Raw genomic sequence first — 16,504 nt, forward strand, 5'->3', positions numbered from 1 at the left:
TGTGGATCAGATGGAGTAATAAAATGCCATTCAATTTGTCGCGCCGATAGCGATTCAAACATATCCGAGTCTTTCCAAGTCTTCAACATGCGACCTAGCTCTCGCTTAGCTCCTACGAAATTTGTTCCATTATAGCTCCATAGATGAAGACAATGGCCATAGCGTGAGGTGAAGCGAATAAATGCCATTAAGAAGGCGTTGGTTGTTAAGTCTGAAACAAACTCTAAATGCACCGCCTTGGAAACCATGCACACGAATACAGCGATATAACCCTTTATAGCCGCATTGCCTCTTCGACGATCAGGACGTACTTGTATGGGTCCTGCATAATCCACGCCAGAATGCAGAAATGGGCGGGCTGGACGAACTCTACAAGCTGGAAGATTTCCCATCATTTGTTCACTCAGCTTTGCCCTCAGTCTTTCAAACATCATACAATTCTTAACCAATGACCTAGCTAATGTTCGTATACCGATTATCCAATAATTGCGTCTTAAAGTCGATATCAGCTGCTGTGCTCCGCAATGCCGCAGTTTCAAATGCGTCGACCGAGCTATAAGATAAGCCAATCTTCCCTTGCCTGATAGTATCGCTGGATTGCGCTCGCATTCAGGTAAATCTGCTTCCTGTAACCGCCCACTCATGCGAAATATACCATTTTGGATAAAAGGAGCCAGCACTATAATTGCATCCGACAGTCGAATAGCCTCAGCTGAATTCTTACCGTGAACGGATCTATTGAGTTTTCGGATATCGTCCTCGAAATGATCCCATTGCTCTTGCTTAATCCAGAAGGCTAATGAGTGATCTAGTTCCTTCACGCCTAAATGTTGCTTACGTCTATCTGCTAATGATGTTCGACAATTTTTAGTAAATCTTAATATCCATGCCGCCATTCTTATTAAAGGAGTAATAGACGAATATTGATATAACAAGGATTCTTCTTTTATAAATAATGTTCCGACATGAGCCACAAGCGGCCCTTCACCGTTCCGCCCTGCTTGCTTGTAACCTTTTTTCTCGGTCTACCTTTACTTGGCGGCATTCCTTGTTCACTTCTATTTCCACCTTTTCGTGGTTGCCTTCTGGAAGCTTCGGCTACATGCTTTTTGGGAGACGAAAAAACTCTGGACCATTCCACCACAGCTGAGAAGCGATTAACTCATCCATCGCAATTCCTCTAGAAATCATATCAGCTGGGTTCCTGTCAGTTGGAACATATCTCCACTCGTGATTATTTGTATTTTTATTTATCTGTCGTACCCTATTAGCCACAAATTGTTTAAGGCTACCGCTGTCTCGTCTCAACCAGTATAGAACTACCATGGAGTTCGACCAACAATTAATCGAGCTTATTATGATTCGGTGATACCCTCATAAATAGAAAATACGCGCTGAATTAGCTCACTGAGCTGCGTTGCCGCCCGCAGCTCAAGCCGTGGTATGGTCTCCGTTCGTAAGGTGCTACTTTCGATTTCGCTAGCAATACATTGGATGTCACTACTCCCTTGTATTGTATTACTCATTATATAGCTGCTCCAAATGCTTTGGTTGATGCATCCGGAAAGCCATGGAAAGTTGTGCGTATCCTATCCAGCGCGGTATGCGGAGGCTTCCGAACTGGTTTATTTGAGAAAAAATAACCTGCCATTCGATCCTTAGCATTTCAGGTAAAATTGTATCCCAACCTAATTTCTCCTGCCAAATTCTTTGTTTTGATTATAAATGGTGACGCCAAACCATCCGGGTTATACATTCGAGCGGTGATACTTAAAGCCATTCGCTTAGTCCAACAAGCTGTATCTACATCTGGCAGTGATTTCACAGTGAAAGTTAACTCAACCGTTGAAGGAATCCCTTAAGGACCAACACTGATGCTTCCATATGCGCATTCAGCCATTCACCGTCAACTTCAAATTGCGAACTAATGGAATGTAAAAGATCTTCCGAGTTAGACTGCCATTTAGTAAGCTCGAAACCTCCCGCCGCTAAAAGCTGTTTCAGCTGCTGGTATAAGAGCAAAAATTCCTCCTCCGTATCAGCTCCGACCAAACAATTGTCCATATAAAAGTTATGCAATACAGCGTATGCACCTAAAGGCCACCTATGTACGTTATCTTTAGCACATTGCTGCATCTCTCTGACGGCACAAAAGGGCGCTGATGCCATCCCGAATGTCACTCTAGTGAGCCAATATTCAGCTATCTCTCCTGTATCATTCCTCCAAAATATTCGTTGTAAGTCCCAATGCTGCGCTGCTATTATCACCATCGGAAACATCTTCTTAATATCTGCCGTTACCCCATATGCATGCATACGAAAACCCCAAAGCAGGTTAATTAAATCCTTTTGCTACTTGGCCCCGATCATTTGGACATCATTTAATGAAAAACCGGAATCAGTGATACAAGATGCTTCGAATACTACCAGAAATTTCTTCGTAATTGCATGGTGAGGGATATAATAGGGTTTGCTTTCCGGTGGAGTTGTTGCCAGCTTTAGCCATCCCTTTTCTATATACTCATTTATGAAGCTCTGATAATTTTCTTTCAATATTGGTCCTCGTTTAAATCGATGCTCCAATCGTAAATATCTTTGGAGCGTTGTCACTTGATTGCAGCCAATACGATCCCAGTCGCGTCATAGGGTAATTTCTAGAGTATAGCGCCCCTCCTGTGGGTCGAATGTGTGGGTCTCCAAGAAATGGGTTTCGCATTCCTGTTGCTCCGTCGTCCAATTGGAGTCATCACCTGGCAAGCTTTCTACTTCAAAGAAACGTTGTACTAAGTGCTCAAGTTGATACTCATTTTCCATTATATCTACCACTTCTGCTACGTGAATTGCCACAACGCTAGCGTTAGTCGGCATTTCGCCGAAGAGAAACCAGCCCAAACGAGTCTCCTGTAATACAAAGCCTGACGCTAATCGACGCATATTTTCCTGCGTCAGTTGAGCCCATATACCCACGCCCAAAAGCATCTGTACTGGTGATGGTTGGTCGAAAGTTGGATCAGCCAAAAACGTTGATATATCGCTGGGCAAATCTTGCTACCGTAATAGTGTTTGAGGCAATAACATTTTGCCTAAAATCGATGGAACCACTAGACAAGTGACAAAGATGCTCAAATCATTCAGGTAAAGTGACATAAGATGACCCGATATTGCCTTATTACAGACTTGAGATTGCGCTCCAATAGCTGACGAAACATCAACCTTTGTTCGATGCGTGCAAATTTGATTCTAAGCTACGACATTTTTGCTGATCAAGTTCACTTGTGTGCCAGTGTCACATATGGCACATAGTCTTATAGTCATACCACCCTGCGTTACAAAACGAACCTGAGCAGTAGCCAATAGAGTGGAGCAAGGATTGATAGGTGATGATTGCATTATGACGGGTTTATTCACAGGTCCGCAGAATTCTGATGGAGTAACAGCACTGGAAACCCCGAGGCCATATTCCACTTCGCTTTTTGGTTGCTATTGGTCCTTATTGAGACTCGCCTCAACAGTTGCTACCATTAACTCATGCGGAACTTCCCCCTTCGAGTTCGGACCTAACTTCGGGCAAATAATGCTATTATGGGGTGCCCTTTCACACCTGGGACAGCGACTAGATTGACAGTTCCGAGCTGTATGTCCTTTTTGCAAGCAATTTTGACATAACCCCAGCTCAAAAATTCGCTTAATTATCTGGACACGACTCATTCGTCCAACTGTAGGGCATCTATGGAATGCATGATCTCCTGAGCAGCTGAGACATGGCTTGTACTTAACCATGGACGAACTGTTTAACTTTGCACGCTGATCCATGACAGGATTGTTTGTGCGCTTCTCACTATACTTACCGACGGCCGGTATGGCTTGGCTTAACAGCCCGCTACCACGACGCTCAACCAAGAGAAAAAATCTTTTTGCAAGTTCGGAATTCGATCTGTGGGCCGAAACAATTCCCACTGACTACGTGACACGCTATCTAATCTGGACTCTAGGAAGTTCAATATAAACAAGTCGCGTTGTTCCTCAGCTCCCAACTGTCTTGCCACCATTCGCATACTATTTCTAGTAACATCAAGCATATCCCTAATCAAGGCATGTGTAGCCTATGACCATACTGGTAAATCGTAAATAGCTGAGCAATGGGCTGCATGGCACAAATATTCATTATCATATGTAATGCATAATGTTTTCCATGCGTCAACGAAGCTGTTGTCTCGCTTTGGCCAATATCCCAATGCTCTACCGTCTCTCACACAGCTCTGAAGGCGACGAAGCCATTGCAGATTGGTAAGGTGTGGATTTTGAATCACTTCAGCAGTAAATATATCGCGGAACTGAATCCACTCACGATGATTGCCTCGGAACGAGGGAAGTCGATCTGCCAAAGGCACGATGTTGTAGGGGTCGGTTCCATTGTTTTTAATTTCTGATACAATTATGCCTAGACTTTCACGTATATATCTTCGACCTGCTGCTGACGAGCAAGATCATCCGCCTGTTGCACCTCATCGCGCGAGCTGCCTTGCAGCTCCCTACATATACATTCAAATTTTTCCCAAGCCTTAACTAAAATATCGAATCGTATCTTTAAAATTTCCACGTTTATATCATCAGTTGAACCAGAGGCCAATAGTCGGACTGCCGCTGAATTTGCAATGCAGTATAATCTAAATCCAAATGCTTACTCTTGCATCTCCTAATGGCTTGAACATCCATCCGTTGGGAATCTTCTATATCGACTGTTAGGCCCGTTTTTTCTTCCTCTACACTCGTTACGTTATTTCTATCATCACCTAAAAGAAAATTCGAGAAAAATATCAGGCGAAAAGGCTGGATTGACTAGCATTATCCTTGTCCTATAAATCAGTTCCCAGTATTCGATAACTACTTAAGCTAACGTATGTATATAACCTATATATATACGCGCGTACCCAACCCCAGTAAGTCGCAGAAACTACTGTCCGAAATCGCATGCCATCATAGATTAATCTTACTGAAACGTCAGACTTAAATTCGCTGAGCCTATGCCACAATTCGCCGATATATTATGCAGAAAGTCGCAGATAAATTCTTGCATAAGTCGCAGTTATATTTGCATTAGCGGTATCGCTTCTTTTTCGAATGGCTTACGAATTTGGCCCTAAATCGCTCTGTATCAAAATGTGTAACTACGATGCAATAGCAACAAAGTCGCTGTCAACCCTTAACATATCATAATCAAGCCTTGAAAAAATACACATGCATATGCATACATACCATTCACTTTTGGAATTTTTTGTATTTTAAATTTACTTCGCATGCAACGTTTTCCTCGTTCCTCGCTCACAGGTAACAATTTAGAACGCTTATTTGAGCTTGGTCCAGGGCCATTTCGCTCTGCCCTTCTGAACGCCTTCGCTGCCATCAATCGCATCATATTTTAAAATTAGTCAGCCTAAAAAAATGCACGAACGTTCGACTTCCAGTTATATATTTTTTCCGTTGCTATTTTTCCAGCAAGTTGACTGTAACTGCTCGATTGACCAAAATGTATTTTAGAAGAAAATGTATTTAACTTTTTTTCAAAAATGAAGAACGATTTTTCTGTTGATTTTTTATTTCTGAATTTTATATCGAGGCTTTTTTGTACAAATTGAAAAATTCCTTTTACAATCTAAACAATGCCTACTATTCTCGTTCCTATAGAGTCACATGCTTTTTTGATTTTTGCCATGCTTTAACGGAAGAGGCGCCACTGTGCGTCGTAGCGCGAACAGGCTAAATCATGCACCATGTTCTAAATACTTTATATTTATACTATTAGTTAACATCCAGTTCTTATTAAATACTTTTATAAATTATTATTATTAAGCAACATTAATACACAACAACAAATAATGAAAGGAGATTAAATTGTTAAATGAATTAAAACTAAACGTGTATTGAATTATGCGACGGACATAAAGATCCCTCTTTTCAGATCAGAAGCTGGGAAAGTGTATTGAAATGTTGTCCACGATTTTGCGAACACAAATAATATCAGCGTGTCAAATTTCTACCCAAAACGCATAATTTGTTCACGACACAACACGATTTTTACACTTGTATTCACGGAGCCCTAGCGCTCCAAAAAGTAGCGACGCCAACATTGTGAAATACGGGCAACCGGCAGTTAGTTTGAAAAACACATAATCAGCAGTAAGTAAGAAGAAAACGTATATATTTTACGTGAGTGGCAGCGAGAAGCAAAAATCACGCAACAGGCAGTATACGTATATTTAACCCCTATTATTGAAATCATTCAACTAATAAGTGAAATCAGAAGGTGAATAGTACATTGATCTACGTAACAACTGACTTGTGACAAGCAGTGAAAATTTGTTCAAGGCCGATAATGCAGTCAAAACGAAACGTCAACGAAAAGTAAATAGCAACTTCATGAACGGAGATATCATAGATTAGATCAGGCATCGGTATTTAGTGTCATAATTGTGCACACTGAATTCACACGTATTCTTATTCTCTTTAGTTTAGTAGTCACTGAGCATTTGGCACAGCAACATCAAAAATTTTTAAATATAAAGATATTGCATGCGCGAACTTCGGTGGAAAGCAGCGGAGCGTAACAAAATTCTAGTAGGTCACTTTTACACACCAAAAACTTTAACACAATTTTTAACATAATTTAAGCACAGAAATACACTGATTGGAGTTTTAGTGAGTAAAAGTAAAAATTCTGAACACATTAGCTGAATAAAAAGTGTACAAATAATTATTAAATAACAAATACAGACAGTGGTAGTTTAACAAATTCTGCTGTGGTAAGTGGTGAATGTGACCTGCTAGAATTTGTGAAGCTTGCCTCACACGATTTTTCGTCTATGCAATGTCTCTATATTATATCGTTTCTGGCAACATCGATTGTGTGCGTCGCTCGCACTGTTGACGAATGTTATTAGCAAGCAAAGATCGTTTGTTAATTTTTTCAATGCACACAAGCGAAAAATATTTAATGTTGACCAACACTTTTGCGCAAATACAATGTATTTAATTATATAAACCTTTTGCTTCCCATTGTGCGCATTAAAAATATAATAACAAACGATTTTGTCTTGTTGATTGCTAATAAGCGAATGAACCAAGCAAACCGATGTTTCAAGTGATGTGCGCGATTATCGCGATCTCACTAACACATCTGCATTTCCAATTTGCCAATACCTGAATTAGATTGATACGAATCTTTTGTTTACGCTCTCATATTTTCGCTCTCACGAGGGATTTATCTGTGATTGTTGCCAGCAACAACTAGAACATAAATCCCTCTGAATAGCTGAAATGCAAAAAAGCGGTAACCAGAGCAAAAAACGCGCCAAAATAATTATCAAAACTATTTGATTTTGTGATACTGATTGAATTTATGATCCTTCGAAATTTTTTCAATATAATTAATTAAATACCGAATTATATCAGGTAGTTTTAGTAATTTTGCGTTAAATAAAGTGTAGTGTACTGTTATTACATGAAAGTTTTGTGTTTCTGTGGTAAATAGGAACATGCCGAACAAACGAAAATGCGTCATTGGATGTGGGGATGGGCAGCATTTCTTTAAGTTTCCCAATATGGAGAAGGATTAAAAGAGGTAAGTTGAAGTGAAAATTAATTTTAAAAGTAGAAGTTGTGAATTTCCATCAAAATAATCAGTTAAAACAGTTTTAATAATATATAAGATTTAATATTACTTTGTTGCATGCATGGTGTTGATAGATCTAAAGTCGCCAGAGTTCCCGAGTACATTTTTATTGCATTTTGTATAGAAACTAATTCCAATTAGTATTATATTTAATTTGTGCATTTATTTCTGTGCGTCGAGTATATTAGTCAATTAAATATACTAAAATTGCAATTAATGTATATATATTATATAAAGATATTCGGTGCCTAAGTAGTTTTATGAAATATCTCCTACCTACTAAGTAGAAATTTTGTATTTTTAGTCCTTTTCTTCTTTTTCTCAATTGAGTGTAGGAAATATTAGAAATTTCAAAAAGGTGAGTATAACTTTGGTGTTTTGAAACCCGGTACATGAGTGGTCTCATATTGTATTTTGCATGAAGATAATGTAAAGTAAGTAGTATTCAGTGTTACTGCATGTCTATTTCATACTATTGGTTGTAAGTCAGTGCAGTAGCAAATCGAAAAATAAGATGCGACATAATAAAAATAAATAATTCCTTTAACAATGCGACAATAAAATGTATTAAAAAAAAATAATAATAATGCCGTTAGGTTTGCTAACAATAAATATCTATTAGCGTATTCTCTCACTAAAAACCAACGAAAACCTAGAAAATTTTTCATTTCACTTTAGGTTAGGTTACGTTGAACTGGCCGGTCCATGAGGACCTCACAAAGACTGATTGAGTCCGTAGTGTTACCAGAAGTTTGTTTTAACGACCAAACTGAAAAACCCTATCATAAACCAGGACCTGTGTTATAAAATAACTCCGTCCTCTTGGCAAATACTAGAAGCTTCCTCGGACTTAAGCCATTTACTACTTTACGTGCTCAATCGTTTCCTCCTCCAGCCCGCACTTCCTACATCTGCTATCACTGACAAAGCCTAATTTAAAGGCTTGTGACGCCAGAAGGCCGTGTCTAGTCAGAATACCCGTCATGAGTCTACAGTCCTCTCTTTTTAATGATAGAAGCATCTTGTTAATCTAAGGTTGTAAGACCTACACATAATCTTCGACACTTTACAGCCCGCCTTTCCCGCTTGGTCGATCATGTGCACTTCTCGCCTTCGCTTAATCTCGCCCAGTTTAATTGGGACGTCTACGGAGCAAGCTTCAAGGGATGCGCCGTTTTTAGCTAGTTTGTCCGCTGTTTCTTTCCCATCTATTCCCATATGCCCTGGGACCCAATATAGATTTATGCTTCTCCCTGTCCCATTTCTCTCTAGAGACTGCTTACACTCTAACACGCATTTAGATGCTGTGCTATGCGAGATTGTTGCCTTAATTACTGCTTGACTGTCAATATAAAAGTTAACACGGTTGCAGTTAAGTTATTCTCTTCCAGGGTTTCTACTGCTTTGGTTACGGCTAATATTTCCGCTTGGAAAACGCTACAGTAATCCGGCAGCCTGCAGAATCTGCTTATTTCCGGATCAGCACAGTATACCGCAGACCCTACTCCTTCCACTACTTTGAAACCATCTGTGTACACATGTATCGCCTCGTCTGCCATTTGCGCACCCTAGCGCCAACCGTCTACCGCTTTTGTGACCTTAAGATCTCCCTCGAAGCGCAGATAGGGAATCAGGTAGTCTGTTCGTCTTGTGATTGATGACGCTATATTACTATGGCCATATGGTCGGCGCTCAAGCTGCCCCGAGTCACCGAGCCTGGTTGCGGTTGTTAATACTATGTTCTTTGCTACCAGGTCTACAGGTGGAATGTGCAGAATGGCATACAGTGCAGCCGTCGGGGTTTCAGGGCTCCCGTAATTCTAAGCATCGATAATCTGCATACCCCATCTAATTATTTCAGGTATGTTGTTTTTTGTGGGGCTTTCCACCAACCAAGAACTCCATGGTATAGAATAGGGCTTACAATCGCTGTAAAAACCCAATGAGGAAGAGAGGGCGATAAGCCCCACGTACACCCCAGCATTCTTTTACAATCATAGAGTGCCGTTGAGGCCTTCTTGACCCTCTCCTCCACGTTGAGATTCCATGAAAACTTACTGTCTAGGATGATTCCTAGATATTTTGTGCAAGGTTTCTCCTGTAAGTTCACCCCTCCGAACTTAGGCCTGGTCTAATTTGGGACCTTGTACTTTCAACCCGACATTAGATGCCCAGGTATGAATATCCCGAAGCGCCAGATTCATCATGGAACTAATCGTTGGAAGGCACTTTCCACTTATGACAATTGCAACCTCATCTGCGTAAGCCGTAAGTTTTACGGTTCCCTCATAGAATCGCCTGAACAGTTGGTTGATGACCAGCGTCCACAGCAGAGGTGATAGCACCCCTCCCTGCGGCAATTTAACATGCAGCCGATCCATCTGATTAAGGCTAGATGTACTTTAATGTAATTAAGACAATCCATAATCGTCCATTTTGCAACATTATTGAAAGCCCCGGCAATGTCCAAGAAGACTCCTAGAGCATACTCCTTATATTCCAGGGATTTATCTATGCTTATTACAACCCTATGCAATGCGGTGTCTACCGACTTGCATTTGGTGTACGCATGCTGTGTTGTGGAGAGCAGCTTTTCATCCACGTTGAACTTTATGTATACATCTATCAGCCTCTCAAAGGTTTTGAGCAGAAATGATGTTAAGCTAATGGGTCTATTGTCTTTGGGATACACGTGACCTATATACCCCGCCTTTGGTAGGAAAGCTACACGAGCAGTTCTCCAAGAGTGCGGTACATGTTTCAGCCTTATGCACCCATTAAATATTATTTTAAGGCATTCCACGACCGCCATACTTGAAACTTGTAGCATGGCCGGGACTATACCGTCTGGGCCCGGCGATTAAAACTTAGAAAACGTTTTCACTGCCCATTTTATCTTGGTATCGGTCACCAAGCCCGGCACTACTAGCTCCGTGATCGAAGTGTGTGTGCTGTTTGCTGGCTTTTCTAAACCGTCTCCCGATGGGGAATGTGTGTCGAGAAGCACCTCAAGGGATTCCTCACTATTACCTGACGATTCCCCGTTCTCTTTCTTTATTAGTCCCTGGACTATGTTTCCCTTTGCTAGGACTTTTTTCAACCGCGCTGTTTCGCTGGAGCACTCTATGTCTGCACAGAAACTTTTCCATAAGTTTCTCTTCGCCCTGGCAATTTCACGCTTGTGGATCCTCAGAAGATCCCTGTACTCGCCCCGACACGCTTCGCTTTCCGCGGTCTTTGCGAGCTTAAACATTTCTTTTACCTGTCTTCTTAGAAGACTCAGCTCATTGCTCCACCATGGCGGCTTTGCTTTTCCTCTGAATCTTCTTAGAGGGCAAGCTTTCTTATACGCAGTCATAAGCGTCCTAGTTAGGAATTTTAGGAATTAGACCCCTCCAGTTCTTCCACATTGGCAAACTCTTTGGGTTGTCCCAGTTTCGTTTCTACATGTTAATGGAATTTAGTCCAGTTTGTTGACCTAGGGTTTCTAAAGGTTCCTCCCTTCCCTACCCTCTTTAGGGGGATGCTGAAGTTGATATACGAATGGTCGGAGAAGAATGGTCTATCAATAACCATTCAATCATACCTTGATATATCACGCTCGGAGCTCAATGTAATATCCAGAACATTGCTGGATATATGTAGGGACATTTGGACCAATGTATGTAGGGACATTTCCACTGTTGGCTATCTGCAAATTGGTTTGCAGGATGTAACAAAATAAATATTCCCCTCTCTCGTTCGTATCTGCTCCTCCCCACGCATTGTGGTGCGCATTTGCATCTGCACCTATGACCAACCGCCCTTTGCGCCCTTCCTCCTGTACTAGCTTTTTGCACTCCATCGGTGGAACCTCCGCAGCGTGGGCCATGTAGCAGGACGCCAGGATAAATGCCTGCTTATTCTTTTGCTCAACGGCCACCGCTACGAGGTCCTCAGTGGTGTAATTAGGCAGCATATATGAATGCAGCTGTTTCCTTACCATTACTACAGCTCGCACCCGTCCCTCCGTTTGGGCGTAGTAAAGTCCAAACCCGCGCGCGCTAAATCCAGAAACCTTTACTCCCGATGAGAACCATGGCTCCTGGATCAGCGCCACGTCAAACGAACCCTCCTCAAGGGTTAGGAGGAGTTCGCTCGACGCCACTTTACTGTGTTAGAGGTTTATCTGTGGACGCGCAGCACCATTGGGCTGTTTGTCCCCTTCCAACACTTTCCTCTTGACGTCGTCGTCCTCCCCTTTTTGGTTAGGCTATTCGCGGCCCCCTTAAGCCTCTCGTGACTGTTGTGCCGGGTGTTCCTCTGTGCGAGTCACATCACCATTTGGCGGTTGGTCCTCTTCTTACACCTTCGTGGTGACGTTGGGGACCTCCACCTGTCTTTTTTCCCTCAGCCTTTTGAGTTCCTTTACGACTTCGCCCACCTCTAGTGTGTTAGGGTTTTTATCCTCAGGACTTCTTTTCCTGAGTAGCGTGTAAATGTTGCCAGTGCCAAAGGAAATTTTGCCAAGCTGCGTGTACAAAATATCCTCCGCCTGTTTGTTTATTTGGAAGATGTAGAACTGACCATCCTCGGTAGGCCGAGATACAGTAAATACCATCCAATCCTGTGTCGGCATGTTCGGATTCTGATTCTTCAGAAGTCGCAGTGTATCCTCCGACTTCATCACGCATGGTATCCATACCTTAACTTTTGGTACCGTGGGGATTTGCGCTTTATCCATCACCTCAAACCGCGCGTTCGTGCCTTGCCTTTGCAGGTTTGGAACCACTTCCTCCAGCCACGCAAGCTCGTGAAGTTGTCGCACGCTATCATCTTTACACCATTATACCATCCCCCCGAATCAAAGGTTGGAAGGGGCTTACTTGGTTGTTCCCGCATCATCTTAAGCATTAAGCTAATAAGCTCCCTTTCCACAGATATCCACCTTTCAGTAGTCATTTGTCCGAAAGGACTGCTACGTTCAACCAGCGCCACAGTCAGTGACTGCTTTCCACATCACTCATGTTCTCGGGAAAAGCCGGAGTCTTAGTGTTATCTCCCTTTGGCACCTCCGAGAAAGCCGGAATATTAGCGTTAACTCCCTTTAGCACCTCCGAGAAAGCCGGAGTCTTAGCGTTATCTCCCTTTGGCTTATCCCCTACTTCCGTAGTTGTAACTTCCCTCTGACTAGCAGCTTTCGTTGTAGTTGCTACCTTGCTATTGGGGCTTATCCGTCTTACAGCTTTTGGTCTACTTGTCTTGTCTATGCTACTGCCTGGCTCGCGGATCTAGGACTGGGTCCTTTCTGCCTCTTGAAAGCAGGCTTGTCACCTTCGGCCGAACGGTGGTTCTTCATTCTGCCATTCGACGCTTCTTCTTCCTCGTACCGGTTGCAGAACCGAGGGTTTCTCGCAGCAAACCTTTTCAACTGCCTTCGGCCTACTTCTACCGCTTCATGGGCTCATTCCAAGCGCTCGATATACACTTCTGTTGGGTCGACCGCTGCTCCCAAGCGTTGTACAATTCTTAGTGCTGCACGGTACGGCGAGAGAGCTCTTTTACTTCCTCTGCTCCGTACCCTTCTCCACTCTTTTACTCCGTTTTCATTTGTGTGCTTCTCCAACACGGAGTTCATTGAATCAGCACTGCTCTCGTTCCCCGAGTACGACGTATCGCTTAATTCGTATTTGCCATCCTTGGATTGCGACTCAGTCTTCCTCTTTACGTCGTCCTTATTACAATCAGGTAATGAACCGTTCATCTTGGTCGTACGAGCAGCTTCCCGACATGGCGGGCTCAGCGGTCCAGTATTATATACGAGGAAAGAACCGTCCGCCACAGCAGCACCCCTTACTGTGGTAAGGCCATAAATACTTCCCGAGGTGGCCCGGTACCAGGAAGGCTCCGTTCAAATACAGCCGAAATTATCCCCTGGCTGCAAATCGTCCAATAGGCACGGTCTGCATAACACCCTGGATTAGGGGGTTGGCAGTTCTTGGTCACCGATACTCCGCCACCCTCCTATGAGGCGAAACGGCGTAGATGTCAATCCTAAACAGCTCCGCCTCATAGTCGGGCGATATGGAGTTCGGATAAGCCCTCACACCAACGACAAGGTGCCTACCCTAGTGAGGGGTTCATTTCACTTTACTGTCAAAAGTTTTCTACACATAACAACAAAATTGTCTACGGTTTCTGCATTTCCCATACCTAAGCCCATACAGTCTAGAAAATTTGGAAAATATTCTACGCTTTCTTCGGATCCTAGAGTGAAGTTATTGCCATTATTTAGTACAGGATGTTTTTTACAGTTTTGGTTTTCGCTTTAATAATACCTGTAGATATTTGCTTTGGATGAATCGCTTGGGTGTGGGACATACCAAAACAAAGAATCTCTTTATATGTGATCGGCACTTCTCCAAAAAAATGAAGATGGACCGGAAACTACTTCCAGAAGCAGTTCCAGACCAAAATCTGCCAACAAATGTGCCTGATCCCAATGCTTTTGTCTGAAAATATAGATCCTAATTCTGTTGTCGAGTTAGGAACTGAAGACTTTGATCAAATTTTCGATAGTTCACAATTATTTAAAGAAGCAAGCAACTTATATTTACTTGCTGCCGTGGCAGAAGAAAGCCAGGAGGAAATAGATTTATTGGACACCGAAATACAACTTGATAATGATTATTTAGCAATAGAGCCGATGGTTGTACCGAGGGGAAGTCAAACAAATTTAAGCTTAACCTCTGGAGCAGACAGAGAAAAGAGACTCGAAGAACAGAATTTAAAATTAAATGCCGCCCTTGAAGAAAAGGATAGGAATATCATATATTTAAAGTACCAATTAGCAGAGATGGCCACCAAACTAAACAATTTGAAAAAAGAGTTAGCGGATTTGGAGGAGGGTTCCGATTCCGTCCGTAATTTGTGTAGCAATCTTCCTCCGGCTATAAATTCAGTGGTCCAAAATTCCTTTAAAAATGACAGTCACAACGCAAAAGGTCGTAGATACGACAGTTGTTTCAGAACATTGGCTTAAGGTGTATTCCTTATTTCCCCATTAGCTTATAGGCACCTTAAGCCTCTCCTCAGGTTTTCATCAGAAAAAACTTTTGAAGAGTTCATTTCGGAATGGCCACGGGATCCAGGCTGTAGTAATAGTACCATTAAATGTTTACAATTAAGAGCCCGTGGCTTTACTGAGAACCAAAAGTTCGTATCAATTTTGTGCAATGAAATGGCACTAAAGAGCCACATGCAATATCTTCCCAAATTTGATAAAATTGTAGGTTTAGAGTACTATGGCGATGAGAATCGCACCAGCCGATTAGGTAATAGCGCATTTGCTCTTATGGTCCAAGGTAAAGGCGGAGAGCCTTGGTCTCAAACTTTAGCTTATTTTATTGTTAATAACTCTTTCGACGGGGATGTTGCCAAGAAATAGATTTTTGAGGCCATTACCCAACTGCAAAATATCGGTTTAATACCTTGCCATTTTGTTAGTGATCAGGGATCAAATTTTAAACATTTAGCTAATGCCTTAGGTGTCTCAGAAGAACGTCCCTATTTTCAAGTAAATGGCAGGGATATATATTTCTTCAGCGACTGTCCCCACTTATTAAAAAATACGCGGAATTGTCTACAAAATTCCAAAAATCGGATAAGTTTTAAGTCTCGCCCTATAAATTGATCCGATATTGTTCACTTTTATAGTAAAGACTCCCAGAATCCCCAAAAACTCACGGATGCGCACATTAATCCCAACAATTTTCAAAAGATGATCGTTAAGCTAGCTGGCCAGGTTTTCAGCGACACAGTGGCTTCTGGCATGTTTTCCATGTATAGCTCCGGTAGTTTGGCTTCCCCCTCTACAAGCTATTTCAACACCGCGGAATATCTTTTATTTATAAATAAATTATTTGATATTTTCAACAGTAGAAATTGTGATGCTATTTTGTCTTGGAAAAATGTTTTCTCGCCCAGCCACGAACAAATTGGAATTCTGCGTGAAGCTGTAGGTCTCCTAAAAACCATTAAAGTTTTAGATGAAAATGGGACGGACATAACCAATATGTTTAGGTATATCAAGGGTTGGATAATAAATATTAGTAGCTTGCTCCCACTGTGGCGCTTTTTACCACAATCAGGATTCACTTATCTACAGACTAGACGTTTTGTCAAGACAGCTTGGAAAACTATTTTGGCCAAATAAGAAGAGGAGGTGGCAGAAGTGTTCGGATAACACTTTACATGTTTTGCAATTTATTTAAAAAGTCTTGGGGTTTGAGATACACAAATGTAGTAACTCGTGGTAACTGTGAGCCCGTTTCTCAACATTAAACTTTTTCACCTGAACAGCTCAATAATATAATGCAAATTGTGTGCAATGACAATATAGTCCAGGATTTGCCTTGACAGGAATTTCATGGTCTTCCCGACCAGAGCATGAATTTCACAGGTAAAGAGCTCAAGAGCACTCTGATATTGAAAATTTGGAAGTAGATTTCCTTAGATCAAATGCCCTTGCCTACTTCGGCGGCTATCTCTATTTGAAAATTTTCAAAACGCATACGTGCTCCCAACCCTTACAGTTTTTAGGTGAAAATGGCGCATCATATGATTTATTTTTCATTCAGCAAAGGCAAATCGATAGATGTAATTTAGTTAAGCCACCGCAAGAATTCATGGACTACATTAAAGAGCTAGAATGTATGTTTCTTAGGGAATTTTATTCGGTTTGCTACAGAATTGGTGTAGACCAACTTTTAATTGATAAAATGAAACATGTCCGACCCTATCTCTGCTATGTAAATTATAAAAGCGACGTAGTTCTAGGTTTATTTGTTCGGATTA

The 16,504-nt window shown here is 41.8% G+C and overlaps 1 pseudogene; it reads left to right on the forward strand.

Annotated features, from left to right (window-relative positions):
• Nucleotides 1-14,150: 14,150 nt before the first annotated feature.
• On the forward strand, nt 14,151-15,341 carry LOC137241733 (uncharacterized; annotated as a pseudogene).
• The last annotated feature ends 1,163 nt before the right edge of the window (nt 15,342-16,504 follow it).

This window comes from Eurosta solidaginis, chromosome 2 (assembly GCF_040869045.1).
Source record: "Eurosta solidaginis isolate ZX-2024a chromosome 2, ASM4086904v1, whole genome shotgun sequence".
NCBI lineage: Eukaryota > Metazoa > Arthropoda > Insecta > Diptera > Tephritidae > Eurosta > Eurosta solidaginis.